This window comes from Mustela lutreola, chromosome 1, assembly GCF_030435805.1.
Source record: "Mustela lutreola isolate mMusLut2 chromosome 1, mMusLut2.pri, whole genome shotgun sequence".
Taxonomy (NCBI): domain Eukaryota; kingdom Metazoa; phylum Chordata; class Mammalia; order Carnivora; family Mustelidae; genus Mustela; species Mustela lutreola.
Genome location: NC_081290.1, coordinates 126,963,144 through 126,990,917, shown reverse-complemented (window position 1 = coordinate 126,990,917; position 27,774 = coordinate 126,963,144). Strand labels below are relative to the sequence as shown.

General features: G+C 34.5%; 1 pseudogene; it reads right to left on the bottom strand.

Moving 5' to 3' along the window:
• Positions 1–10,242: 10,242 nt before the first annotated feature.
• LOC131825067 (large ribosomal subunit protein eL6-like) lies at positions 10,243–21,876 on the bottom strand (annotated as a pseudogene).
• Between the last annotated feature and the right edge of the window lie 5,898 nt (positions 21,877–27,774).

Sequence of the window (27,774 nt, the reverse complement as noted above, 5' to 3'; positions counted from 1 at the left end):
ATGATAGTTTTCTAATTTCCTCATTCTTTTCTACATTTATTACTTAAATGTCTTCTCTAGGGAACATTTGTCTCTTTCCCACTTACTTATATATGCCATCATTAGTATCAATATGCATTCATGGATATATGTCTTTGTATTATAAACCAGCACAATAATTATTTATTTCATTGCACAAAGGGCACCAACTTCAGTCATTTGGAGCTCTTTCTGGTTGACTCCCATGTTTTTTTGACATACTTCCTTCTTATTGGGAGTATGAGTGTGTGTCAGGAGGAATGGGGTCATTTCTGTACTTTCTGTCACTACAAGATCCAGACTCACTTTCCCTTTTCCTTGCATCAAATATAAAATCAATATTTTTTAAAGGAGCCTGATTTCTGTTATTAGAGAAAATTATGTAGAAAACAAGATCTGGGCACATGGTGTGGTCATTGCTACTGTACTGTCATTTCCTGTAGGCATTCTCACTGGACAGAACTAGGAAATACATGCATGTATATTAAACTGTATATACACATATATCTATATTTATTTTGTGTATATTTTCCCTTTATGTATTATAATAAACAGATTAATACTGATATCTTTTTCTAATTCAGTTCCACAAGATTTTTAATCTTTCCAACACACACACACACACACACACACACACCCTTTCTTATTTGTGACTTCATATTCTGACAATTAAAACCATGGATCCCATTACCTACCATTTATTTAAGAATTTGTTTAACCTTGGCTATATATAGTTTCAGAATTATTAACTCATACTGCTATGAGAAATAAATTCATCAAATAGAATTACTGTTTATGCACTGTTCCTTTTGTCTTCCAGCTTTAGAATATCCTGTCAAAATGCTGCTGACTTGAGGTCAGGCTTTTTATTCCAATCCCTGTTAATTAGATTATGCCAAACATTAGTAATACAGTTGTATTAATTTGTTTCCATCCCATCCAGGTATCCCAGAACATTCCAGGTAATTGTTGTTCAATTTGCATACAATAAAGTTTAATCTTTTTGTCTCATAATTTTATGGGTTTTGCAAAACTCATGCATTCATTATCAGCAATACTATACAAAACAATTTTATCATCCTAAAAAACTGTCTCTGTGACCCTATTTGTTGTCAAGCTCCCAAACCACAAAATATAGTTTTCTCCATCTCTAGTTTCTCCATCTCTATGTTTTCTCCATCTCTATGTTTTCTCCATCTCTAGTGTGTATTCTTCAAGATGCCATTTAAATGGGATCATACAATATGCAGCCTTTTGTGTTTGACTTCATTTACTTAGTGAATTGTAATTAATATTAATCCATATCATTTAGGTGGATACTAGTTTACTTTTTATTGCTGAGTAGGATTCCATTGCATGGATAATATCACAGTTTATTTATCCATTCATCTGAAAAGTTACTTCTTGATTGCTTCATATTTGGTAATTATGAATAAAACTGCTATAAACACTCATGTACAGGTTTTGTGTTCTCACATATTTTTATTGTTATAATTTTTAATTCACTTAGTTAATACTTAGTTGTAGGTTTGCTGTCCTGTAGGGTAAAGCATATGTCTTACTTTATAAAAAAAGAAAACATGCAGTGGCTGCCTCATTTGTATTTCCACACCAAATTAATTAAATTTCCTTTTGCTTTCCTCCTCCCTAGAATTTGATATTGTCTATTTATTTGTTGTTATTGTTGTTGTTGTTGTTATTCTTTTGCATTTTTAGCCATGTATGAAATGTTACCACACTGCAATTTTAATTTTCATTTTATAATGACTGATGATGTTGTATATCTTTTCATAGTCTCATTTGCCTTCTGCATGTTATTTTTGGGGTAGAATCTGTTTGTCTTTTGTCCTTTTTGAATTCTTTATTTTTTAATTTTTTGTGTATTTTAATGTATTCCGGATATGTGTTCTTTATATGATATTTACATGTGATTTGCTAATATTTTCTACCATTGTGCGGTTTTCTTTGATTTTAATAGTGCCATGCACACACAGAACAAATGTTCTTTTAAAAAATTTTAGAAAGTCCAGTTTTCATGATCATGTTTTTGATGTCATATTTAAAAACTCATCACCAAATTAAAGTCATCTAGAATTTCTGTTTTCTTAGATGGGTTTTATGATTTAATAATAAATTCTTTAATCATTTCAGTTAAATTTTTAAACTACATATGAGATGTACATCAAAGCTACAGCGAAGGGGAGGTGAGCCTAGGAAGAAGCAGCTGGTTTCCTTGCATTGGGGAGACAGAGCTAGGCATCTGGGAGGCCAAGGTGGTTGGAATTCACAAGGAAGAATGCTAGACAGCAGAGAGCTACACATTGACCAAATTCCAGAGACCTCAAGAAGTTCCTCTTCTGAATTTTTCCATTGATTTCTGAGGTGCACATGTGTATAAGAAACCTACCTGAGCCTGGCAAAAAGACCACTTGAGAGGATTAGACACAACAACTCCCTGGGCTCATCTAGTGTCATTTATAAGTTCCAAGCAGCCACAGGAGAGAATATTCAAATTGCATCAAGTTCAGAATCTTCTTATAGTACTTTGGTAGGAAAAAAAAAATCAGGTGTTACATTCCCATCTAACAAAACTAAAAAGGGAAACCCTAAAATGAGCAAGCTGTTTCCAAACAGTTTGTCCCAGAACAAACTGCAAGAGTATTTAAGGGCTTATTGAACATCCAAGGTAAAATCAAAATGTCTGGCACTCAGTATAAAATTATAAGGCATGAAAAGAACCAGAAAAATATGACAATAATGAGAATAATTGATTAGTTGAAACTAACTCAGAACTAAAACACGAATGAACCTCAAAAACCTAAGAATGCTTTCATATATCTATCAAATACTCATGTTGGACACTTTAAATATCTTATAATTTATTCATCAGTTATACCTCAATAAAACTGTAAAGTAACCATAGAATGCACACTTTATGATTTTATTTAATTTTTTTAAAGGACCCTAGTAAACTATAATGCTTCTGGATATATAATTAGTTGACAAACACATAAAGAAAAGTAAGAAAGTAATTATTATCATATGGAGGAGAAAAAAAAAGGAGACTGGAACAGAATAGTAAGAAGGCATCTTGGGTTCAGACAATATCCTGTGTGTTGTTGACCTTGGTTGTGGTTATACAGTTACATTTTCCTTGGTGCATTTTTAAAATGTATACTGTACTTAATAATAACAAAGTTATAAAATTAGGACTGTTACTTTATTGATTAAAATATTAAAATATTAAAAAATTTTTTGACAATGAAAAATATTTAAGAAGTATGGGGACAGTCATTCTAATTCCTTGCTGCCAAATGAAAGAACCAATTAGGAATAAAAACATTGAGGTTTTTAAAAAGTAAGATTTTATAGTACTACCCACCTATTAGGATAGATAAGATCCAGAACTCTGACAACACCAAATGCTGGAAAAGTTGTAGAGTGAGAGGAAACCTGATTTTTTGATGCCAGTGAAAAATAGTTGGGAAGGCAGTTTGACAGTTTCTTATATAACTAAATGTACCTTAATAATATGACCCGGCAATCACACCTCTTAGTATTTACCTAGAGGAATTGAAATAATGATGGACACACGTCATTATACATTTGTCCAAACCCAGCGTATGTACAACAACAAAAGTGAACCCCGATGTAAAGCTAGGGACTGTGGTGGCTATGATGTGTCAATGTGAGTTTATCAATGGTACAAATGTACCAGTGCATGGGAGAATGTTGATAATGAGGGACGCTGTGTGTATGTGGGGATAAAGGGCATGAAGAAAATCTCCCTATATTCCTTTCAATTTTGCTGTGAACCAAAGTGCCCTAGCATTTTGTTTAAAATGAAAAAAAAAAATATTTATCTCCTTTGTAGATTTTACCCATCTATTAATTTTTGTATATTTATTTTGAAACTTTATTTTTTTTAAAGACTTATTTATTTATTTTAGAGAGGGGGAGAAGGGGTACAGGGAGAGGGAGAAAAAGTCTTACACAGACTCCATGCCTAGTGAGGAGCCTTGCGTGGGGCTTGATCTCACAATCCTGAAATTACTACGTGAGCCGAAATCAAGAGTCAGATGTTTAACTGACTGAGCCACTCAGGCACCCCTATTTTGAAACTTTAGATGAAGGTTTATTTTTCATAAAGCAAATACATATTACTTTTACATTTTTAGATCAGATAAATAATGTTTATAAATTTGCTAAAAATGCAGTTTAATATTAATTATTAGAAAGTTAGGTTCCACAAGAACCCAGATACTTTATTTTTGAAAACACTCACATTTTGCCACAGGTATTTTCTTATTAGCAAATGAAAAGTTTCCTTGTTTTTTTGTTTTGTTTCAATAAGATGACTTCAGTTTGAATTTATTATGAATGCATATCTTTCTTGGAAATGTGTTAAATATTTGATCAAAATAATTTACTAATTTCTAGGTTTCATCTGTTTGCCAAGAACCTTTAAAAGTCATATTCTACTATACTTGCAAGCTAAAAAATTACTTAATATATTTCATGAATGCTGAAAGAAGATAGATTTCTGAGTCAGAAACAAAGCATTTTTATCACTTATGGTCCAGCAAGTTCCATGAGAATTATATTGTTGGTTCTCTGTGATAGAGAGGGGCCCAGGCAGATGACACAGCTAATCTTAGCTGAGGAACCCACATCTTCTATGTTGGGGGTGAACCTATCTATCCTTCATTTCAAACTGGTACATTATCCTTATTATACTGACGAGTATATAAACTTTCTATTTACTCTAGCAGGAGATACTAGCTCAATCTTGTAAGGCCATTTGTTATAAAACATCTTTTAAATGATAATCTGGATTAAAAGTAGCATTTCTTCTTGTGTGATATACAAAACATGAGAGACCCATGATGAATCATTTAGCACCAAAATTCATCCATGATTTCCAAATTTTCTTAACTTCAGCTGCATTTTCTCACAAGAACACCCCTATCAACCACTCTGATTAATTTTGCTCACAGTGTCTGGGATGAAATTTGTTCAATTTTTCTCATATAGCATTTAATTAATATTTATATCAACAGGAACCCAAAGAGCACCATGCAGCTCACCTATAGTAATGACCTCAACTATGCCCTCCAAGGTCCTGGACCCAATGAGTTAAATAAATGGTCAGACCTTTTTTCTTAAGTTTCTGTATGCACTTTTGCTTGGTCTGAAGCATTATTCAGATACAGCAGGATGTACTCATGATGGCACAGCCTCTGCCTGGAACCATAAGGGGGAAGATTAAAACAATTTTCTCATAACAACCCTAGTGAGATAAGATTGATCTAATGCCTTTGAGGTCCAACGTAGTGTCACTGATCATTACAACTCAAGTTAGGCAAAATTTTATAGTACTTACTCTCCTGTTCGATGACTTCTGTTATAGAGGTAATCCCCCATACAGTGCACATACGAATGACTGAGCAGCCACTGTAGTATCTACATCATTTACCCTAGTCAGGTAATAAATATACAGAGATCTCCTCAAATTTCTTGAAACTGTAAGTCTTCCAGACTTTCCTGAGGGCTTGTGGGGTGTGTATTGGATGTAAAGTTCAGTGCTCAGGAAGTTTACAACTCCAGTTTAGCCTTAACTTCTCACTTCTTCAGGGCCTCAGGGTCACCCAGGGATGGGAGATGGGAATCATCTTTGGCATTTTGTGGACATACCCACAGTCCTGCACATGCATGTGACTTTTTAGTTTTCTAGGTATACATCCGAGCTTTCAAAGTTCTCTACGGATATCTCATTCCAGAGAGATTTCTACAGTTTGGCCATATACTTTTGAAGGTATATGAAAGTTGAGAGAGTTGAAAAGTTGAGATATTTAAAGTTGAGAGTACTCAACTTTAAGAAAATGCTACATTGAACAAGTGCTGCTGATTTGGGGGAACAAATCCTTGGGATAGGGTTTCTCCTGTTCAGCAAGATCACCTTTTCCAGAGACCTGAAAGGCCTACTAAATGATGATACTGTTCTGAGGATGAATATTTTTAACGTCTTCAGTCTCATTCTTTCCCCTCTGGTGGTAGCCAGTGTATGTTAACAGCTGCCCTAGTGATGAGGCTGCTGGCTTTGAAGACTACTGTAAAGCTGGAGAAAGAGGGATAGGAATAAGCTAAGCTATAAAGTTACAAATTCAGGGCACCTGGGTGGTTCATTTGGTTAAGTGCCTGACTCTTGATTTCAGCTCAGGTCATGATCTCAGGATCCTGGGATTGAACCCCGAGTGGAGTCCTGCATCAGGCTCTGCAATGGGCAGGGAGTCTGCTTGAGGATTTCCTCTCTCCCTCTCCCTCAGCTCCTCGCTGCCCCACACTCCAGCACAGGTGTTCTCTCTCTATTTAAAATAAATAAATAAATCTTTAAAAAAAAAAAAAAAAGGGCTGCAAATTCCACTGTTTTCCCTGAGGGTCAGCAGTTTTTCTTGAGTAAATGCTCCTCTGTTGTTGTTGTTTTTCAAACCTCATTTAATACCTAGAGTTTTGAAAAAGTAGATTTTGAAATATTGTCAGCATTTTGATTATTTTTGTTGAGTAGCAGATTTACAGAGGACTCCATTCTCATTATTTGAGTTTTGATTTTCCTATAAAAAGTTCTATTGGAATTACTTTCAGTGTCTTGTGACAGTTGCTTTACATATTCTTTTGTTCAGAGTGTTTAGTTGAAATCAGTAGTAAAGATATGCTGGCATATGATTGCTCTATCTTAACTGTAACTAGGAACTCGACAGCATGTGCTTTATTCAAATCAAAGCAGGAATATTATATGGCAGACTTATTCAACTCATCACTGACTCATAAACAACAACAACAAACTAATTTTTTAAATTTTCAAAGGCCATAATAACCAAGATTATTGTAAATATGTTTATGCATCGTGTTATTATACCAAAAGAGTAATTTTCCTTATAATATATATTTTATAATGTATATTCAGTCAGGTTTAATATTAAAATAGTTTTAGTTCATAAAATGTTTTGATTTGTTTATTAACAAAAATGTGAATAATTTATGTATGTGTAACAAAATAAAATCTTTTTGGACCATATGAAAGGCCACTTTAGACATTGCTTTATTTTTTTTTTTTTTTTTTTTTTTTTTTTAAAGATTTTATTTATTTATTTGACAGAGAGAGATTACAAGTAGGCAGAGAGAGAGAGGAGGAAGCAGGCTCCCTGCTGAGCAGAGAGCCCGATGCGGGACTCGATCCCAGGACCCTGAGATCATGACCTGAGCCGAAGGCAGCGGCTTAACCCACTGAGCCACCCAGGCGCCCATAGACATTGCTTTAAAGGCACTATTTACCATTCCATTTCTGGTTGTTATTAAGTGAAAAGTATTTTTTTAAAAAGGACTTGTTAAGTGGTATAGGATTTAAGGATAGATGTTCACAGACTTTTTTCATTTTCTAAGATTTGGAAGAGTTTTCTAAAAATATACATTCTATGTTTAGCACATTGTTTTGAGTCTAGAGTAGAGCTCTAGACCTTGCTTTAGTTTAGGTATCCATAAACTACAGTATAATAATGTATGTCAGATAGTGGTGTTTTAAAATCACAATTTGAGAAACATTGAGATAGGTGCTACGGTAGTCATAGCACTCCCCAAACATTCTACAATGAGGTCAGGGAAAATGTTCACAGATACACATTATTTAATATTAATCTTAATGTTCATTTGTGCTTAATAACATCTATATTTTAATAATAAAAAAGATAGTAAAAAAACTAAATATAGCACTATGTATGAAAAATATGTCTTAGTCAAAATTTTACTTCCATTGGTTTACTTATCCTTTGTAATAACCATTTTGGATGGAAAAAAAAAAGATTTCCTGCTCAAAAATTCTAGAATCTGAGGTGCAAAAAGTATAGAAATAGAACACAGTGGTGGTGAGGCTACCAGGGAACATATGTTTTATAATTCCACATAACAGATTAATATATTTCTCTATACTTTATAAATTTAACATAATTCCTCTAAAATGTATCAAAAAAACATTGTATTTAAATGCTCTGATGATCAAGAAGAGAGCCACAAATTACCATAGTAATATTCTGCAAATACTATTTTCATTCATAAGCAAAATGGCTTTTTGCAAAAGAAAAAGGAGAAATGGCATATGTAGGGAGTGGTGTTATCATTTGACACACTTCATTTCTGGCATTACAGATTACATAATTTTTCTCCACCTAGACAAACATACATTATTATAATAATGTATTTATGTATCTATCTTTTTTCTATCTATCTATTTATTTTTATTTATTTTTAAAATTTTTTTATCAGGGCATGCACCTGAACGGCAGTAGGGGCAGAAGCAGAGAGAGAATCTCAAGCAGACTCTGCACTGAGAGGGAGCCCGACCCAGGGCTTGATCTTAAGACCCTGAGATCATGACATGAACCAAAACCAAGAGTGTGATGTTCAACCAAGTAAGCCACCCATGCACACCTGATTATTATTTAAATTAAGATAACCTAAACTTGGGAGAATTAAGAACATTCTGTCTTTCCAGGAGAAATGGAATGACACAAAATTAAAACTATAATAAGGAATTATCAGGAAAACCTAAAATATATGATAGGCTAAAGTATTTAAGCTTGAATTATCAAGACAATTATATCTGTGCTTTATTGCACTACTTTTTTTGAGACACAAACTTAATCTTATTTTTGTTACCATGGTGAAATCTTAAAAATGATTTCTCTGAATGTTTCTTTTGTTTTTTTTTTTTATTATACTTTTGGTTCTATTTTAGATCCTGAATGCTTTAATTGTCATCTCTTAGCAGTCGAGGGACTAAATTAAAGGAATTGTAGGTGAAAGAAGTGATAATTTTTTCATGCTCTTGGATAGACATCAAAGGAAGAGGGATTTATTTTATTCCCTGTGATTTTCTTTAGGTTTTGGGCACCAACAAGTATCATCAGAGAACAAAACTTCCAGTTCAAAATGAAGAAGAAAAAAAAATGCTTCACTAGCAAAAAGTGGTCTCAAACTGAGGAAAGGTTTTGAAAAGGGTATTACTCGATCTCTGCACACAAAACCAGCTCTGAATGAAAGAAACTGTTTTCATTTTACAGAACTGCTTGCAATGGGAAGAATGTGATGTTTGCAGACAAGCATATGGCAAAATCATACTATTTTCTGCAGTTGTCAATCAAATAATTGTACCAAGGAAAAAGAGGGCCTCAAGGAACTCATAAACCAGTCAGTAGGTGAGTGAAGACACACACAGTTGACTCCGGTTTTAGATGCAGCTTTCCACCTTGAATGACCCCTTTAGGAATATGGGGAGTAAATAAAGGAATTCGTGGTTTCACATATGTGACGCCTCTTCCCAGCCACTGCCAGCCCAGCATTCTCATTGTTGCTACAAAGAATCACATATGACTGTTTTTAGTAATATAAGGATATTCATCTCTTCAAGGATTTGGGTAGAATGTTTGAGGATAGTTACTATTGTCCCGAGGTTTCTGTTTCTAATGTTGGACTCAAAGCAAATATATAAGAAACAGTAATGAAGGTGTATAAAGCTCTTAAGAAGTCATTAAGTTGATGTAAACACACCCATACGTATTTGAAGATCTGAAGATATGAACTGTAATTATTTAATGCTCACTGACAAGAGGCTGTATTCTTCTGTACTGTTGCATTATTTTCATTTTAAATATAAATATATAGAATAATTTCTCCTTAGATGAATGGAATGAAATAAGTCCAATTGCTTACTTTATGCAGGTAAAATCTATATAGTAGTTCAAGACACTGTCATTTCGGATAGTTCTATCCCATACACCAAGGAAATCTAACATCCTATTCAGCAGTGATATGTAAAGGACTTAAGAAGTGGCAGGGTACAGGCCCTGAACAATCACAGTGTGGCATAGGTAATCACAGTGGTCCTGGCCACAGATAACCAGCAGGACCTTACCAGAGCTTCACCATACCAGGTGATGTGTCAACACTGGTCCTCTCGAGGTATCTCCGAGTTCCCTAAGGCTCGCTTTTCAAAAGTTAGCTCCAATTTTCTGCTTTTGCACCATGACCGCTTTCTATACTCTTTCATGGCTTTTCATTTACTTTTGCCAAAGCTCTATTAGTCAAAACAAAAACAAAAACAAAAACAAAAACAAAAACCCAAAGCAAAAAATGAATTTATTAGGTCACTATTAGTTTATAGAATCTATGGATCTATGGGTAATCTCGAGATCCAAAAACCTGAAACAGGAAATAAAGTAACAGAAATCAGAGCTGCTGGTTAGTGGGTGGCCCTACAGCCAGGCTACCAGGATGAAACTTTGAGTAGTCCCTAGATCTACGCATTGTTGGCTGAGGTTCGTGTCCTGGGCTAGAGCATTTCCTTTGTAGGACCTCGGTTCATTGGAACTTACATTATTACACCAGAAAACCATTGGTTTAAAATTTCCTATTCTATTATCCCACTGTTAAAAAGTCCTCAGACAATTTTTCCATTCCTCACTTTATAATCCTCCCTACTTGCTAGATTCTTCTCCCTACCAAGAAATCCTGTACATTTATTAAAAATTGTGAGCCTTATTGCAATTCTTTCCTTTTAAGGTTTTTCGTCTCTCACCTCATGGATTTTCTTATAATATTCCTAAAACAAACATACATACTTAAACACATAAAGTAATTTTATTCCCCCAAATGAACTTCCTTCTTTGCTAAATGGTGTTAGTTTTCCTCATCAGAAAATTAGATGCTCTACCTAGTGATAGTGTAGGGTTGTTATCTTCCTGGTGACAGTGTTGGATGTTGGGACTGTGTGTGTCCTAAAAATACTTTCAATGGGAAATCATATAGCAGGGGGTGGGGGACATTGTTTTGTCAATTTTTCATAGTAATGGTCATTTATCCCTACTTCTGTTTATAAAACTAATAGTAAACTTCTTTAAACTATTTGTGTCAAGGAGTTTGCAAGCAATGAAAACATCTATATTTAAATATCTAAAATAATTTTTACATTATTAATATGTAGAAAATTAAAAACACCAGTTTGAGAACAATATGAATTATAAATATTTAATATTAAATATTGCATTTAAATACTTTGTAATAAGAAAGCATTTATTAATTGCTTATCTGTATATGATATAAAGCTAGAAGAAACTTAAAAACAAGTTAACTAATGTGTTCTAGGCCCAATTAGTCTGTGAATGATTAACCCACTTGCTTTGAGCATGGTGTTTATGAGGCCCAGATACCAGGTTTGATTTCCCCATGGGCTGGCAAGTTTGGCTTTTTGCCATTGCCGCATATTTCACTTCTAACTTTCATAAGGAATTCTTACACATAGGTCAGTGGGCATAAAGACAAAGGAGATACAGAGTATACATGCACATTTCCAAATTCATAAACTCAATTGGAAAACAAAACATGCACTCTTCAAGGGGAGGCTAATAATCTCCATTCCCCAATAACACTTCCACTTCTAATAGTATTGCCATTGTTAAAAATGAACAAACCCTGTTTATGTGGAATGCTTGGTAGGGTGTAAACAGCACCTTCGCGGATGCTATAAGCATTTAAAGATACTTAAACTCTGTACATCTATCCATTTCACTTATACACTGATAGGACTGAAAGGTAGAAGAAAATTTGAAACATATACTTCAATAAGAGGACTCTAAAACAATTAATTACACATAATTTAACTATTACTTCACTGTTCAAATGATTTTTGTATATGAAGCTTAGTCATATTTGTTTGCTTCAGTTTCAATCCCTTTTTTTTTTTTAGAGGAATGCAGAGACTATGGGGGGAGGGGCAGAGGGAGAGAAAGACTCTTAAGCAGGCTCCATGCCCAGAGCAGAGCCTAACTTGGGACTTGATCTTACAACCCTGAGATCATGACCTGAACCGAACTCAAGAGTTGGAGGCTTAACCAGGTACCCTAGTTTCAAACTTTTTTGAAATTTTGTGTCAATGTCAAAAATTGTTCTGGCTGCACCTTCCTTAAGGTACAAAATTCTACAATTAGAATGGTTTTGTTCATTTTTAAACAATAAATCAATAAATGAACATGTGAATTAGAGTGTAAGAAGTATTTCAAAGGTTGAAAGTTAGTTGTCTTGATTTCTCTCTCTGTCATATGATTTTTTTTGCTGCATATGTATGAGCTATTCTCAACTCTCTGTATTCTTGCATATCTGCCTGAGGAATTTATGTAGGTCTTTAATAAGAGTATTGTAAAGATTAGTATGTTATTGCTTAAAATGTATATTTTGGACATTAGGAGTTCTATAACTTATGCGGAGGTGAAAACAGGTATTTAACCAAATAACTCAGGTTAAAATTAAAATTATTCCTGAGTTTTGAGGTATTATGCTAGTTTTTTTTTTTTTTAATTTTCTGAAGCCTGAAAAAATGGTTTCTTTCCTCTAATTTTTGTATCAGATGTATTTTGGTAACTAATGGGAGGCTATAAATTTTATTAGTATTATGAATGCCTTACTAAGGCTATCTTTATATATAGTTCTGATCAATAAAAAAATCATCTTTGAAAGATTTATTAAGCTTGACTAAGGAATTAGTATTCAGTTCAATGAAAAGTGACTCGAACCTGCTTTACATGGACTAGACGATTTTTAATGGTTTCTATCTAAATGCAACATTCATTAAAAAGTAAATATCTTATTCCTAAAATAATTACATACTTTTAAAAAATATAGTGGCAATATGATTTAATTTTAATAAAGAGAACGCTGGTATGAGCTATATGTAGGATCCAAGTTTCTAAGCATTTGCTGTCTTCTACATTTTTTATGTTTCTTTTGATTATCAGGGGAAATTTATGAGATTGGGGATGCTATAGGGAGGTTTTTGTAGTGCAAAGTCCCCAAAATCACAATTCAGGGATAACATATTAAAGAAAGATAGAGGGACATTATGGAAATTAAAGGGTAATTCAAGCATTTCTAATTTCAACTATCGTTTTTTTAAGAGAGTGGGAGAGAGAAGGGAGAGAGGAGAGAGAGAACCTTCCAGCAGGTTCTACACCCAGTCTGGTCTTTCAGGGCTCAGTCTCACAGCTCTGAGATCATGGCCTGAGCTGAAATCAAGAGTTGGACACTCAACCAACTGAAACCCCCCAGTTCAGTTGGCACCCCTCAATCATTATTTTTAAAACATGGTTGGTTATAGTAACAGAAGTAGGAATTACATGAGGCCCTGGCCCCAGCACTTACTAGGCAGTTCAAAGTGGGCACCAGGTTTCATAAGAAAACACAGATATCTAGCTTGCAGAATGAAGGCATTTTGATGAGTCCATTCGGATTCTAGAGTACTAATAAAGGGTTTTTGCTCTTTTCTGTTTTTTACTTTGAGACTTTGCAGTAGTTTCTGGGCATATTTCTTGGAAGATTTTCATTTTTTTTCCCTTGCTTTATTTTTTGAAGACATGTTTAAAAAGTTAGGACAGCAGCAAAACAACCTTTGAGAATATTGGATTGGTTAATCATTTCCCTGTCTCTTACGTGTTGAAAATAGAAATTATGAAGATCACAAGGGAACTGGATTTCCTCTAAGAAGTCATAGTTTATTTAGAATGTGTCCCTTTGATCTCCCATTTATAGTCATCTTGTGTTCATTCTCTGAGTCCAACAGATCAATTCCAGTGGAAGCAGTGCTTTCACAGTAATGAGCTCAAAAGGCAAAATTGCCAGCCTAAGAGCAATTTATGTACTACATTGGCAGTTCTCAAGGAAGTCGAGGGTGAATATGTAACTTGCAAAAATATTTGTTGATATTTAACATCTATCATCAGGATTAAGTCACTAGCCACATGCAAAACCAAAACCAAACAAAAAAACTGCTGAAAAAACATCAGCACTTAGTTCAAACTTTAGTAGTTTCATTGATTCCGATAGAAGGTGAGACATCTGCATTTATATATCACTCAGTAAAGCATGGCTTCACTTTAAACAATTGGTTGTTCTAAATTCCACTCTTATTTTATTCCAAGTTTTTTATGTATTTGTAAAAAGTGATGGAATAGTAGGCAATGAGTTGCCTTCATTAGCAAAAGAAGATTTTTAAACATTTAAAATATACCAATTTTGGGGTGTCTGGCTGGCTCAGTGGGTTAAGCCTCTGCCTTTGGCTAAGGTCATGATCTCAGGGTCTTGGGATTGAGACCCTCATCAGGCTCTCTGCTCAGCGGGGAGCCAGCTTCCCCCTCTCTGTCTGCCTGCCTCACTGCCTACTTGTGATCTCTCTCTCTTTTTCTCTCTCTCTGTCAAATAAATGTGTAAAATCTTTTTTTTTTAAAATATTTTTATTTATTAATTTGACAGACAGAGATCACAAGTAGGCAGAGAGGCAGGCAGAGAGAGAGGAGGAAGCAGGCTCCCCACAGAGCAGAGAGCCCGAAGCGGGGCTCGATCCCAAAATCCTGGGATCATGACCCGAGCCGAAGGCAGAGGCTTTAACCCAGTGACACACCCAGGCGCCTCAAATGGGTAAAATCTTAAAAAAAAAAGAAAATATACCAATTTTATATTATCATATGATGCTTCAACTAGAGAAAAACAGTGCTTTCTAATAATTGTTTGATGTTTTAATCCAAGCTACTAAATCAAATCTTTGAAAATTTGAATGGTATAATTAAGTTGAGTTAGGGATTCACCATTGAAAATTAAATTTTTATTTGCAGTGATAAGAATATTAATTTCCTGAGAGCACAGCATCATGGCGCAAACATTACTCTTGCTGAATTAGGAAAACATTGGAATACAAATGTACTTGGAATTGGCAGTAATGCACACAAAACTCATAATTTTGTCATGCAAACTGCAGTACTCTAGCTATCTAAATATGAGAAGGTTGTTAAAATTTGCAAACATTTCTATATATGCACAGTGAATAAACTACAAAAATTCAGTGACGAAGCTGTTAATACAAAAAATGCCTGTGCCACAGCAGTAGATGTCACGTGTCTTTGCTAGTTATTGTCAATTAAATTTTGGAAGTGGTTTTGCATTGTAATTATTGGAAAGAAAGCCTTCAAAAAGAAAGATATTAAAATATTCCATCCCTTTAGGGATGCCTGGGTGGCTTAGTCAGTTAAGTGACTGCCTTCAGCTCAGGTCATGTTCTCAGGGTCCTAAGATCTAGTCCCCCATCAGATTCTTGCTCAGCATGGAGTCTGCTTCTCCCTCCGCCTGCCTCTCCCACTTGTGATCTCCTCCGCTCTCTCTCTAGCAAATAAATAAATAAAATCTTTAAGAAAAAATGTATTCCTTTAAAATATAAGAAAAAAGATGAACAAAATCTATGAAAGGTTGAACAGTTTACAAGTATAAGTTTGAAATTTTATTTCTGTGATTTGGAATATGTCATGTTGTGGGAAGAATCTCTTGATGGATTTCTTGTATCCATTAGTTAAGTTTATATTCTATACTGGTAAATGGAATGCATTTGAATGGAATTCTGATTTCTAGCATCTATATTGCAAAAACATTCCAAATAATAATAAGCTTTAAAAGTGTATTTTATAAATTTTGACTCATAAAAATATTTGTTGAAGAAATATACTCAAAATGGAGATAAAAATGGTAAGACAAAGAATTTATACATTTTTAATGTAAAAAATTGGAATTGAGAATCTTCTCCATTTAATATCTTTTTAGTTTTTCTTTCGTTGTGGTCAATAATTTATCAATTGCATATAATACCCAGTGCTCATCACATCCCATGCCTTTTTCAATACCAATTATCCAGTTACCCCACCCCCCCACTGACCTTCTTTATTTAATATTATTTCCTCTGAGCTTTTTAGGTGTTTCAACATCCGTTGGGATACTTCACTCAATTAACAATATTATGACCTGAATAGCAGTCATATGAAAAAAAAATCTGTTGAGAGACTTTGAATATGCAGTCTTTGAATAGACAGCCATATGAGAAGTATATCATAGGGAATATAATCAATAATATTGTAACAAAAGCTATTATGACCAGCAGAAAAAAGATCAGCTGAAGACAACTATCTTTAATGTTTTTAAACATAAAATAAAAGTTTGAAGATTACATAAGTTTTATAAAAATGTAAAAATAACTAAAGCATATTTTAAAAATATACTCCCAGATATATATCAGTTCTATTTTATTAAAGACATTTGATTTATATATAAGTAACTTATATATAAATATATATTAAATTATATATCATATATATAATAAACACATACATCCAGAATAATGATTCTGCAATTCTTCTTATGGTATTTTTTAAATTAATGTTTAATTAAGCAATAAAATGAACCAATTTTTCAAAATTTAATGTAGGCAATTTTATTTTTGAAAGAACTTAATCTTTGAAAATAGTTTGTGAAAACAACTATTTGAAGATCCATGGTAAAAGAAAACGTCATCATTATATATTTAATAAATTGTATGATTTTAATTATTTTTAAAATATTTTTTGCACATATTTGAAAAAGAGAGAGAGAATGAGAGAGAGAGAGAGGGAGAAATAAACTCCCTGCTGAGCGGGGAACCCTGAATGAGGGCTCGATCGTAGGATCCTGAGATCATGACCTGAGCTGAAAGCAGCCACTTAACCAACTGAGCCACCAAGGTCTCCCTGATTTTAATTATTTTAACATATTCTTTCTCATTCAAAAATGTCTTGACTTCAATGATACATGATGTAATTTTATGTACACAATATTCTTTTTTTTTTTTAACATCAAATGTATTATTTGCTTCAAGGGTACAGGTCTGTGAATCATTAGTCTTACACAATTCACAGCCACTCACCAAAGCACATACCCTCCTCAATGTCCATAAGCCAGCCACCAGATCCTTCCCCCTACCCTTTAGCAACCCTCAGTTTGTTTCCTGAGATTAAGAGTCTCATGGTTCGTCTCTCTCTCCAGTCCCATCCGTTTCATTTTTTCCCTCCCTCCCTTCCATGACCCCTCTCCTGCCTCTCAAATTCCTCATATCAGAGAGATCATATAATTGTCTTTCTCCGATTGACTTATTTCACTTACATAATACCCTGTAGTTCCATCCACATCATTGCAAATGGAAAGATTTCATTTTTTATGGCTACACAGTATTCCAGTGTGTGTGTGTGTGTGTCTATGTGTGTGTCCATCCCATCTTCTTTATCCATTCATCTGTGGATGGACATCTAGGTTCTTTCCATAGTTTGGATATTGTGGACATTGCTGCTATAAACATTTGGGTGTGTGTGCCCCTTTGGATCACTACGTTTGTATCTTTAGGGTAAATACCCAGTAGTCATCACCTCCTCCATCAGATCTAAATTAAGAACCAAGGTGCCTGATGGAATATTTGAAACAATATTTTTTCATAAAGTGTAATAATCAAACTTTGAGCACTACACAATTTTAGATAGAGAAGGAAAAACTGGGTGGAGTATCCCAGACAAAGGAAAGTAAATAAAGAAGGAGAGCAAAAATGTAGAATTAGCTTAAAAAATATTGTCAAAAAGGTGAAGGAGCATATGTGTAAAACTAAGAACAAAGCAGTCATGAAGGAAGGCCAACTGTAAATATAGCCTCTGAGAAATATTGCAGCTGATACAAATCTAGTGGATGGATTGAAGAATAGTCTGCATAGAGCTCAAAATAAATTTAAGCATTAGAATATTGGGTTAAGGGGCGCCTGGGTGGCTCAGTGTGTTAAACCACTGCCTTTGGCTCAGGTCATGATCTCAGGGTCCTGGGATCGAGTCCCGCATCGGGCTCTCTGCTCAGCAGGGAGCCTGCTTCCCTTCCTCTCTCTCTGCCTGTCTCTCTGCCTACTTGTGATCTCTCTCTGTCAAATAAATAAATAAAATCTTTAAAAAAAAAAAAAGAATATTGGGTTAATATCCTTCAAAGACCATTGGGAAGCCACAAAGAGAAATATTAAGGAAAGTAAAAAAAGTATGGGTGATAAGATAAAACAGAAATGTTGTGATCTTTAAATTAAAAGACCCCACACAAACGTAAGAGTGGAAGTAAAGAGGGGTGCCTAGGTGGTTTAGTCAGATCAGCATCTGCCTTGAGGTCACTCAGGTCATGGTCTCAGGATCCTGGGGTGGAGCCAATCAGCATTGGGTTCCCTGCTTAGTGGGGATCCTGCTTCTCCCTCTCCCTCTGCCTCTCCACCCTGCTCATGCTCTCTCTCTCTCTCCCTCAAGTACATAAAAATTTTTTGAAAAAAAAAAGAGAAGAAAATAAAATATTTAAGGAAATAGACTCATGGAACATTGACTCAGAATTTCTCCTAGTTAAGGAAAAGTGAATTCAGATTGAAAGGTTTCCAGTGCTGCCATACAAAACAGATTCTAAAATTTCTACATATAGACACATTATGTTAAAACTAAAAATTTAAAAGATAAAATCTTCCTGAAAGAAAAAGCCAACCATCCATAAAGAAACAAGATACAGATTTATTTCAATTTTCTCATTAGCAATAGCTGAGTGAGTAGGAGAATAAGAAATATTTTTACAGGGCTGAAGGAAAAGAAACGCAAGTCAAGATAATTTTTTTATCCCACACAACTGCCATTTAGAAGTGAAGACACAAAAAGAATTTAAGCATGCAGAGTTTCAGAAATTTTAAACTCATATAAAGACTCTCTTGGAAAATAATCTTGGAAGAAGTAGTCCAGTAAGAAAAATAAGTCCAGAATTCTTCAAGATAAATGGATATGTGAGATATGCCAGGTGTCTAGTTTCCAACACTATTCTATCTTGAAATACATCAAATGCAATGTCTTTCCATGACTAAAACCTGACTGACACATGGGTCAAAAAACAAAAAATTCAAAACAATAGATCCAGATGACATAATGATGAAAAGATGAAAAATATGTTATTTTTCATAATATGAAAAAAATATTAATCTTGCAATGCTTTTTTGAAATTACTAAGCAAAGCTTTATAGAACTTGGATGAAGAAAATGATCTGTGCAGTCAAAAATATTTCTTTTCTATAATGATAGATGGAGTCAGTAAAGGCTAAGCAAAAATATTTAAAAGTTAATCACCAAGGATAGCTGTAAAGATGGCCTATGGTCTGTACAATAAAAAACTATCAAAGGTAATTTGTGTAAAGAGAAATGTATGAAACACTTTAGATTTTAATGAAAACAAACCTACTACATGTCAAAATTTGACAGCTAAAATCAAAACAATACTTGTGGGGAAATTTATAACTGTAAATATATGTATTAAAATAAGAGTAAGAGACACCAATAACTGGGTGATCCTACTGGAATAAAATAGAAGAAAATTTTAAAAAATAAAGGTAGACATAAGTGAATAAATACATTAAAAACATAAATAAATTAAAATTAGAGAAACTATTTTACAGATTAAAAACCAGACATTGGTGGCATCTGGGTGGCTCAGTGGATTAAGCCTCTATCTTCGGCTCAGGTCATGATCTCACAGTCCTGGGATTGAGCCCCACATCGGGCTCTCTGCTCAGCAGGGAGCCTGCTTCTCCCTCTCTCTTTGCCTGCTGCTCTGCCTACTTGTGATCTCTGTCAAATAAATAAAATCTTTACAAAAACAACAACAACAAAAACAGACATTGACAAGAAATAGAGTAGGGAGAGAAGAATAAAATTATTTAGAATTACAGTATGAACTTAATCTTGTTTCTACTTTCTTGTAGAAAGTATTCATGTAGAAATACATTGTCAAATATATTTTCATAAGTATGTATACATATATAATTTCAAAGACAGCAGAGATTAAAACAAAAATAATATACAAAATTGATTAGTTACACAGTTGAAAAAAGCATAAATAGATACATTCCTAAAGGAATATAAAATGAAAATTGACATAAGAAAAAAAAAGAGAACACCAAAAGCCATTAACATAATTAAAATAGAAATAGAAGGTTGAAATATGCAATTATTAAGCTTGAGTTAATAAATACAAAGAATGATTTTGATATAATTTTTATTTTAATTCATTTATTTCTACATTTCTTAGTTGTAGAAAACAGAAATTGACCCGGCATTTAAAAGTACTTGTTATATTAAGCTTCCTTCCACGGATCAATGGAATTTATTATTTTTGGTGAAGAGTAGGCTAATCAAAAAGGGTAAGAGCTCAGTTTTTTCCCCATTCACAGCTCATTCTTTCACACTTGTTTTTCTTACTTGTGGTCCACTGTGCTGATTCACCCTTATCCTGTGGCTAAGTACGGCCATTTCTAAATTTGTCCTAAAATATTTGCACAAAGGCAAATTTGTCCCACCTGGTATTTGTGGTCTTTGTTTTTCTTCCATGTGATTTACCTTGTGCTTATTTTTTCTGAACTTAACGCTGTTTGTACTTGTTCCTTTCTCTAACATGTACTCATAGAGAAATGTTAGGCACAAGCCATTATAGCTCTTAGAGTTTACCCGCAGAAATATGAGATCAAATAGTTTTAAAATATAACTTGATTATTAACCAGCATCTCTAGGGACAATAAATACTATGCAAGATTCTCTGGTAAATAACATTTTTGTCAAATGTTAGGATTCCAAGAGAAAGGTATCAAATTATGAAATTATAGAACAGTTTTAAATATGATGAATGTGTCCTGCAAGCACAGTTTCTGTACTGCTTAATTGTTCTGTTAATTGCAGGTTAAAGACTATAGTAAAGTATATGAAATTATCTTTCCACCATTGAACACTAAATACATAAGGGATGTGGTGGTATTGTGAACTGGCTCTTTCTTCCCCTGAAGTTCGTCCCCATATTATTAACTTGGAATTCTCATCTTTAAATATATATATATTTTTTGAGAATGACTATAGAAGGAGTATCTCCAGAATTTTGCTGTTCTAATGGCCATATGTGTTTTTCTTTTCCCCTCCCCTTCCAGTTCCTTCCCTTCTCTTTCCTATCTTTTCTTTTTCTTGAGACCATGCTTTTTATTTCTAATGGATCCGTAATTTAGAACACCAACTTGTGAAGGATAAACTCCATTTGTAAGAGAAATCACAAAGTGGGGGGTAGCACTGAAGCTGAGGAACAACTTGGATTGTAAGATGAATTTCAAGTCCACAGCTTTCTGATTAACTTTGCACTACTCTGTAATCTCCTTTCTCTCTTTCCCTGTGACAAAGACCTCACCCTCCTGGCATCTGGGTGTACTCAGCTTCTTCTTCTTGAAGTAAGTATCGGTGAGATGTTTCGAGATTTTAATATTGCCAGTATTGATTTTGGTGCAAGTGGCAATCACAGATTTCTGGTGGGTTCTACACAGAGGAACTCAATTGAGGGCCAGAGATCCAGTTGCAAGTAGCAAGCCACTGTTCAGCTGCTTCAGGAAAAGCACCCTCTTGCCTCTTTGGCTCCCAGTAAGGATGATCAAGATGGTGCCAGGAGTGAGACTAGCTCACAGTTTTCTCACATGATGACTTATAGCATCCCCCCACCCCCCGCACCATGGCTCAACAGCTTCTGAGGCTCACCTTCAGTAGGATAATACCCAGAAATTTTCTAAAAATGCAACCACTTGGGTACCACCATTCTTGTAACCAATAACCATTTTCCCGACAGTAGCCAGAAATCTTCTCCTTTTGCTTTTCAACCTTGGTTTTAGCTGCTCAGTATTTCCTCTTGTACAAAGCCTCTGTGGAATACAAGGTCAATCAGGAATATCTTCCACTTCCTTCTGACTAGGACATGGTTTCGGCTGCCATGGGTTTTCCCCATCTTCTGCATTGTAGAGTTGAGGTTACTTTTCTCAACCTTGCCACCAGCATCAATTATCTTGGCTTCAGATTTCTTCTCATTAATATCTGACATCTCAACTTTTTCACTCACCATCTTGCAAGATGGAAAAGAGCTTTAGACCATGATTTTTAACTGGTCAGCACTACAGGAGTCTTTACAAGATCTGGACTAGTGACGATTGCAGACAGTAAACGGTTGGGTGGGAGAGTCCCTGCACCAAAGACCTACCTCTTTGCAGGTTGGTCTATATGTACTTTACCAGTATCTTATTAGTGAACCACCTTCAAACCCTAAAATGTATGGATTTAATTAAATTTAACTTCAGTCTTTATACAGAAGTACTTCACAGTGAAACAGGACACTCCATGGGTAAACATAAGTACACTTGTCATTAGATCAATCAGCACCTGCTGTTACAGATAGCTTCATGGCCAAAAAATTAATTAATTAATTAAATTTGAATATAGGATGCCTTCATCATTCTGCACATTTCCATGCTTAGAATGTCAAGCATGAATGTGAATCCCAGAGGAGGTGCTGTTGCAGAGAAGCAAAAGCTGCTTTCCCCATTCCTACTATAAGCTGCTTTGAACATCATTTCCAATAAATGTGCCAATTTGGTGAATGGTGTGAGCCAAGGCCTGCTGATTTCAAAGCCAGCTGACATCACTGCAAATATTTCATTTCTGTTTTTTGCATGCAGGATCAAAATGATGAAAGCTGACTTGTTCTCTTATGATTTAGAAAAGACTTAGTTTTGGGTCAAGAATCACTGACAACTCTACCAAATGTTTTCTTTCATGTTGAGTTTTCCTTTACTCACTCACTAACTCACTAACTCACTCACTCACTCACTCACTCACTTGGAGAGCTTGAGTTCATTACTAGCAATCATTGCATTTACCTTGCTCTAGCCAGCTGGTAGTTTTGAGGACCAGAACTGTGGTATTGGAGCAAGGGACTGGCAAAGGCTATTTGGAGGTTGGAGGTCAGGGCCGGTCTCCAGCTTCAGGAAAGAGTTTGAACCAGAACATCAAGGCAAAACCATAGTCATGAGAACCAAGCAGTTATTATGCAAAAACAAAGATATTTCAAAAAAAAATGTAGCCCAAGTATATGAGCAACACAGACCAATGAAAATGTGTTCCTGATGAGGTGTAAACCTACAGATAGCTGAAATGCCTATAAATCTATAAATCTTGGTGCCAGTCCTGGACTTTGCTTTTTCCCTGTCCAACTATGGGTCTTCATAACATTTCTGAAATGATGAATTTTCTAGAGTTTCCAACGAATACTGTGGATGTCAAATCTATAATTCCCTTAATTAAAGGAAGCTGGAATCATTAGTTTATGCAGAAGAACACTGTAGCTTTGGAGAGCTCTGGTCCAGATGGTGACAAAGGAAGATCATGAACTTGGCTACTCCATGGACACACCAGATCAATACCAATTTATGGAACAAAATTCCTCCTGAAGAAGAAAAAAACTCTCAGGTTTTAGAAATGCAACTATCCTATAATAGGAATAAAATAGTAACCAAATAATTTAAGCTACCCTTACCGTCCCTGCCCCCACCCCCCCAAAAAAAAACTCTGATGACTGAAGAAATACACTCATTTGGCTTAACTACTATGTATTAATCAAAACATCAGATAATTGTAAAACCTTTGATTTGCATTTTGTCCATTGTGTATGGACCTAATGTTCAATTTTTTAACAGAAAAATTGTCCCTCACCATAGTTATATTCTCAACCTTTCTGCCCTTCTTTATACCATCTTCATTCAAGACATTCAGAGAGATCAAGTCTTTCTCACCAAGTAAAGGAGGACTATGTCTCTCTAACGTCATCCTCTTTCAAACTCCAATATGTTATCTCAAACCAGCTTCTAACATCTCCCACCTCAAGCTGCCTCACAGTAGAATTTTATACTTTATCCCTTTCTGACAAATTTATTATGTAAATAAAGCACATTTTTTTTAATAATTTAGGTAACTTTTTATTGCAGTATCAATATAGGCTTTCTTATGAGAGATTATTCTTCCCTTGACCACCCATGAGACATTACCATAAGGATATATGGGTCAGGTGATCAATTGTACAGTATGAATTCAGTGGTCTCTGCCATGGCCCATTGGTCTGATAGGTTCCCTTCTTTAAAATATAGTTATTACTTAACAATACAGTTGCTTTGGCAACATATGAAAGGGTTAAATATGCAAAAACAAAGGAAGAAAGGAAGGAAAAGGAAGGAGGGAGGAAGGAGGGTCGAAAGGAAGGAAGGAAGGTACAGGAGAGGGAGAAAAGGAGGGAGGGAGAGAAGAAGGAATTGCCTGAACTTTTCATGCTGTCTGTCTGCTTTCAAACTGGCTAGCAGTAGGGAAGATAAACAGTAGAAGAAACAGAAAACTGAAGCTGAGAAGAAAGAGAAAATGTCCCTTTTTCCTATTTTTGCTTACAGGTTCCAGAATTAGAAGGTAAATAGAAGGTACTTTAAAAATGATCTGAGATACATGGATTTGGGTTTTGGTCTCCAGGCACACTAGTCATTAGTGACTCCTATGCTCAGAATTTCTCAAAAATACTCCTAAACTGTGACCACCAAAAATGTTTTCAGATTTTGCCAAATATCTTATGAGGGACAAAAACCGTCCTCCCTGGGAAATACTGCTTCATGTGAAGGCAAGTCAGCCCATTGTACAGAGGAGCACTTTGCCATCCAGGTTGCACCTAAAGTACTTAAAATACATTTATGATCATGCTTAAAATCCAACTCCATAGATTTTCATGTAATTGCTCTATGTTGCAGTCTGGAAGGAGGTATTAGGTATTTAAAATTCTAAAATGTCTAGCATACAGCCAGGGTTTAAAACCCTGGCTTGGAGACAGTTTGGCTGTCCCTAATATGAGACCTCGGGCTAATGAAGAGACCGTATTTCTGTACTCTAAAATCCCTTGTAATTTTGGAGCATTATATTCACAGCACATGTTTCATTCTCATGAATTTATGCATTGAATATCTTATGTCAGCACAAAATAAATCACTGAAATCTATAAACGTCTCCAAAATATCAGACATTCAGTATATTTTGCATGAAAGGAGATCTTGAATTAAATTTACTGATGTATTAACTATTAAGTAAAATTGTCTATATGGAACAAAACTTTCCTTACTACTTATGCAGGACCTCACTTTATCTTGTGTTAAGCCAAGGCAAGAAGCCAACTTCCTAACACATGTTTAAAGGTGCAGTTGGGTAGATGAACAATACCTTTGAATATATGGAGCTGCCAATTTATTTTTTGTCTAAAAAACCCCAACTGCATTTTTTTGACAAATGCTCAAACCACTGTTTAAAAAGCAATAAAAATAAATAAGCACAAATCTCAAAGGCTATTTATTTCATACCCAAATATCTTAAAAATAATTATATGAAATCAACATGATTTGTGAAGTTAGTGAAGTCACATGTTGAATTCATTTCTCTATTTTATTGGATAAAAATTTGACCTGACCCTATTTTTTATCTAGTGACCCTAAATTTTGGGACTACATGTATTAATACATTGTTTCCAACATATTTTCATCTTCTGCTCTTATTCTTCTTTGAAGTTCTTTGTTTTCCTGTTGCTTCTTATTTGGATAATCAACCAACACTTATAAACAGCTAAAGGCCTCAAACTTCCTAGAATATCAAAAATTTTAAGAGATATTTCAAAAAACTGACAATGTTTAAGTGCATTGTCAATCTTGTGGAAACAATGATGTTTATTTAATGAAGATCCCTTTAACTGTAATAAGTTTTGGTGTTATTAATAAAAACGAGTGCTTTTTAAGGTATAATACACATTTTGAAAATCTTTAGTGTTCTTTTTATGTTAAATAATCTGAATATTAACAATGAGAGTACCCAGTCCAGACGTTTAAAACCTAACAGTACTGTTCCTGATGATTTCACTGAAATCATGCTCAGACTACTGCATAGAAGTGCTAAATTAATGGTATTGAACCAAGTAATTGATTACAGAGTATGTATATATTCTTTTGGGTGGGATTATGGACATTGGGGAGGGTATGTGATTTGGTGAGTGCTGTGAAGTGTGTAAACCTGGTGATTCACAGACCTGGGGATAAAAATATATGTATATAAAAAATATATGTTTATAAAAAATAAAAAATTAAAAAAAAAATATTTTATTTATTTATTTGACAGACAAAGATTACAAGTAGGCAGAGAGGCAGGCAAAGAGAGAGGGAGAGCTCCCGCTGAGCAGGGAGCCTGATGTGGATCTTCATCCCAGGACCCTGAGATCATGACCTAAGCTGAAGACAGAGGCTTAACCCAATGAGCCACCCAGGTGCCCCATGTATATATTCTTAATATTTGCAAGCACCACTGTAATAACACATGTGAGATTCTGTCAGATCTTTATCATCTTCATTTATCATGAAGATTAATTTCAGTCAAACGTTTATTTATCAAAAAATATCAAGAGTTTGGGGTGCCTGAGTAGCTCAATGGGTTAAAGCCTCTGCCTTCGGCTCAGGTCATGATCCCAGGGTCCTGGGATCTAGCTCCGCATCGGGCTCTCTGCTCAGCAGGGACCCTGCTTTTTCCTCTCTCTCTCCCTACTACCAACTCTGCCTACTTGTGATCTCTGTCTGTCAAATTAAAAAAAAAAAAAAATCAAGAGTTTGAAGTCCACATTTGGTTGATAGAAATTACATACAGGTCTTAAATATAAATAAAAATATATCAATGTTATAAAATGTTCAAAAGTGGAAAGTCTGTCAGTTTTTATTGATAATAAAAAGGTTTATAAAACTTCATTGAAAATTCTTGTCCATTTTGATCATCCATTTTCTCAATTCCAGTAATATTGTTAACATGAAATGCACAACTTAAATCTTTTTTCATTATTTTACTTTTATAGTGTTACATTAGTTTCAGGTATACAATAAAGTCATTCAACAATTCCATATGTCACTTAGTGCTCGTCAGGAGAAGCACACTCCTTAGTCCCCATCACCTGCTTAACCCAACCCTCCCCACTCCCCTTCCCTCTGGTTAAAACTTTTTTTCTTTTAAATCTGTACTAAAACATACTTTAGTTAATGTAATGTAATGTTTGCTATTGTTTTACAATTTCAGTATGAAGTCCCACAGAAGGGGATGAATATCCTGACTTCTTGAACTTTGGAAATTTGAACTGATATGTAATCTTAAAAAGAAAAAATAAGTAGAAATCAACTCTAATTTTGAAGATCTACTAAGCTATATTAAGTATAATTATATTAGTTCTTATGTTTTGTTACTTATGTAATGTAATATATGTTGTCTTCTTGTTAATATTTATTTTCTGGTATAAACAAAGCAAGTATAATTTGGTTTCAAAAATTTCAGTTAATTTTACAATGTTAATTATTGTGTGAATGTGAAGGTTAATGATATATGCAAATTATTCTCTTTTAACACGTTGTTCCTTCCCGTGTGTAGTGGAAATAATATTCCACATGTGGAAACCTAATATGATATGAACAAAATCTTGTTTCTGGACACTAGTAGTAACTTCACTCTTCAGCAATGATACTAGTGTGGGTAGGCAGCAATAATGGAACTTCTACTGCAGGTATGGAATATCCAACATTCCGTCATAACTATTTCTGTCGCAAAGCCTCTGCCCTTTTCCCACTCCTTTTGGTTCGATCAGAAATTATCTTCTTACAATATCCAAAATATGATATATGGACACAGTCTTCAGAATTTTAATTCTGGATAATTAACTTTCGTGAGTTAATAGAATTTTGGAAAACTATTCACTACTGTCCTTTTGCACATTAATTTTCCTAAGAAACTAGTAGCATGACTTCAGGAATGATTCTGTCCCTTACCACTTTAGTCAACACGACTGTGCTTCTCTGGGAAGGAGTTCTTTCTTCTGGATGGTTGCTCTAAAAGTGAAAATGGAAACAAAATTGTTATTTTACCT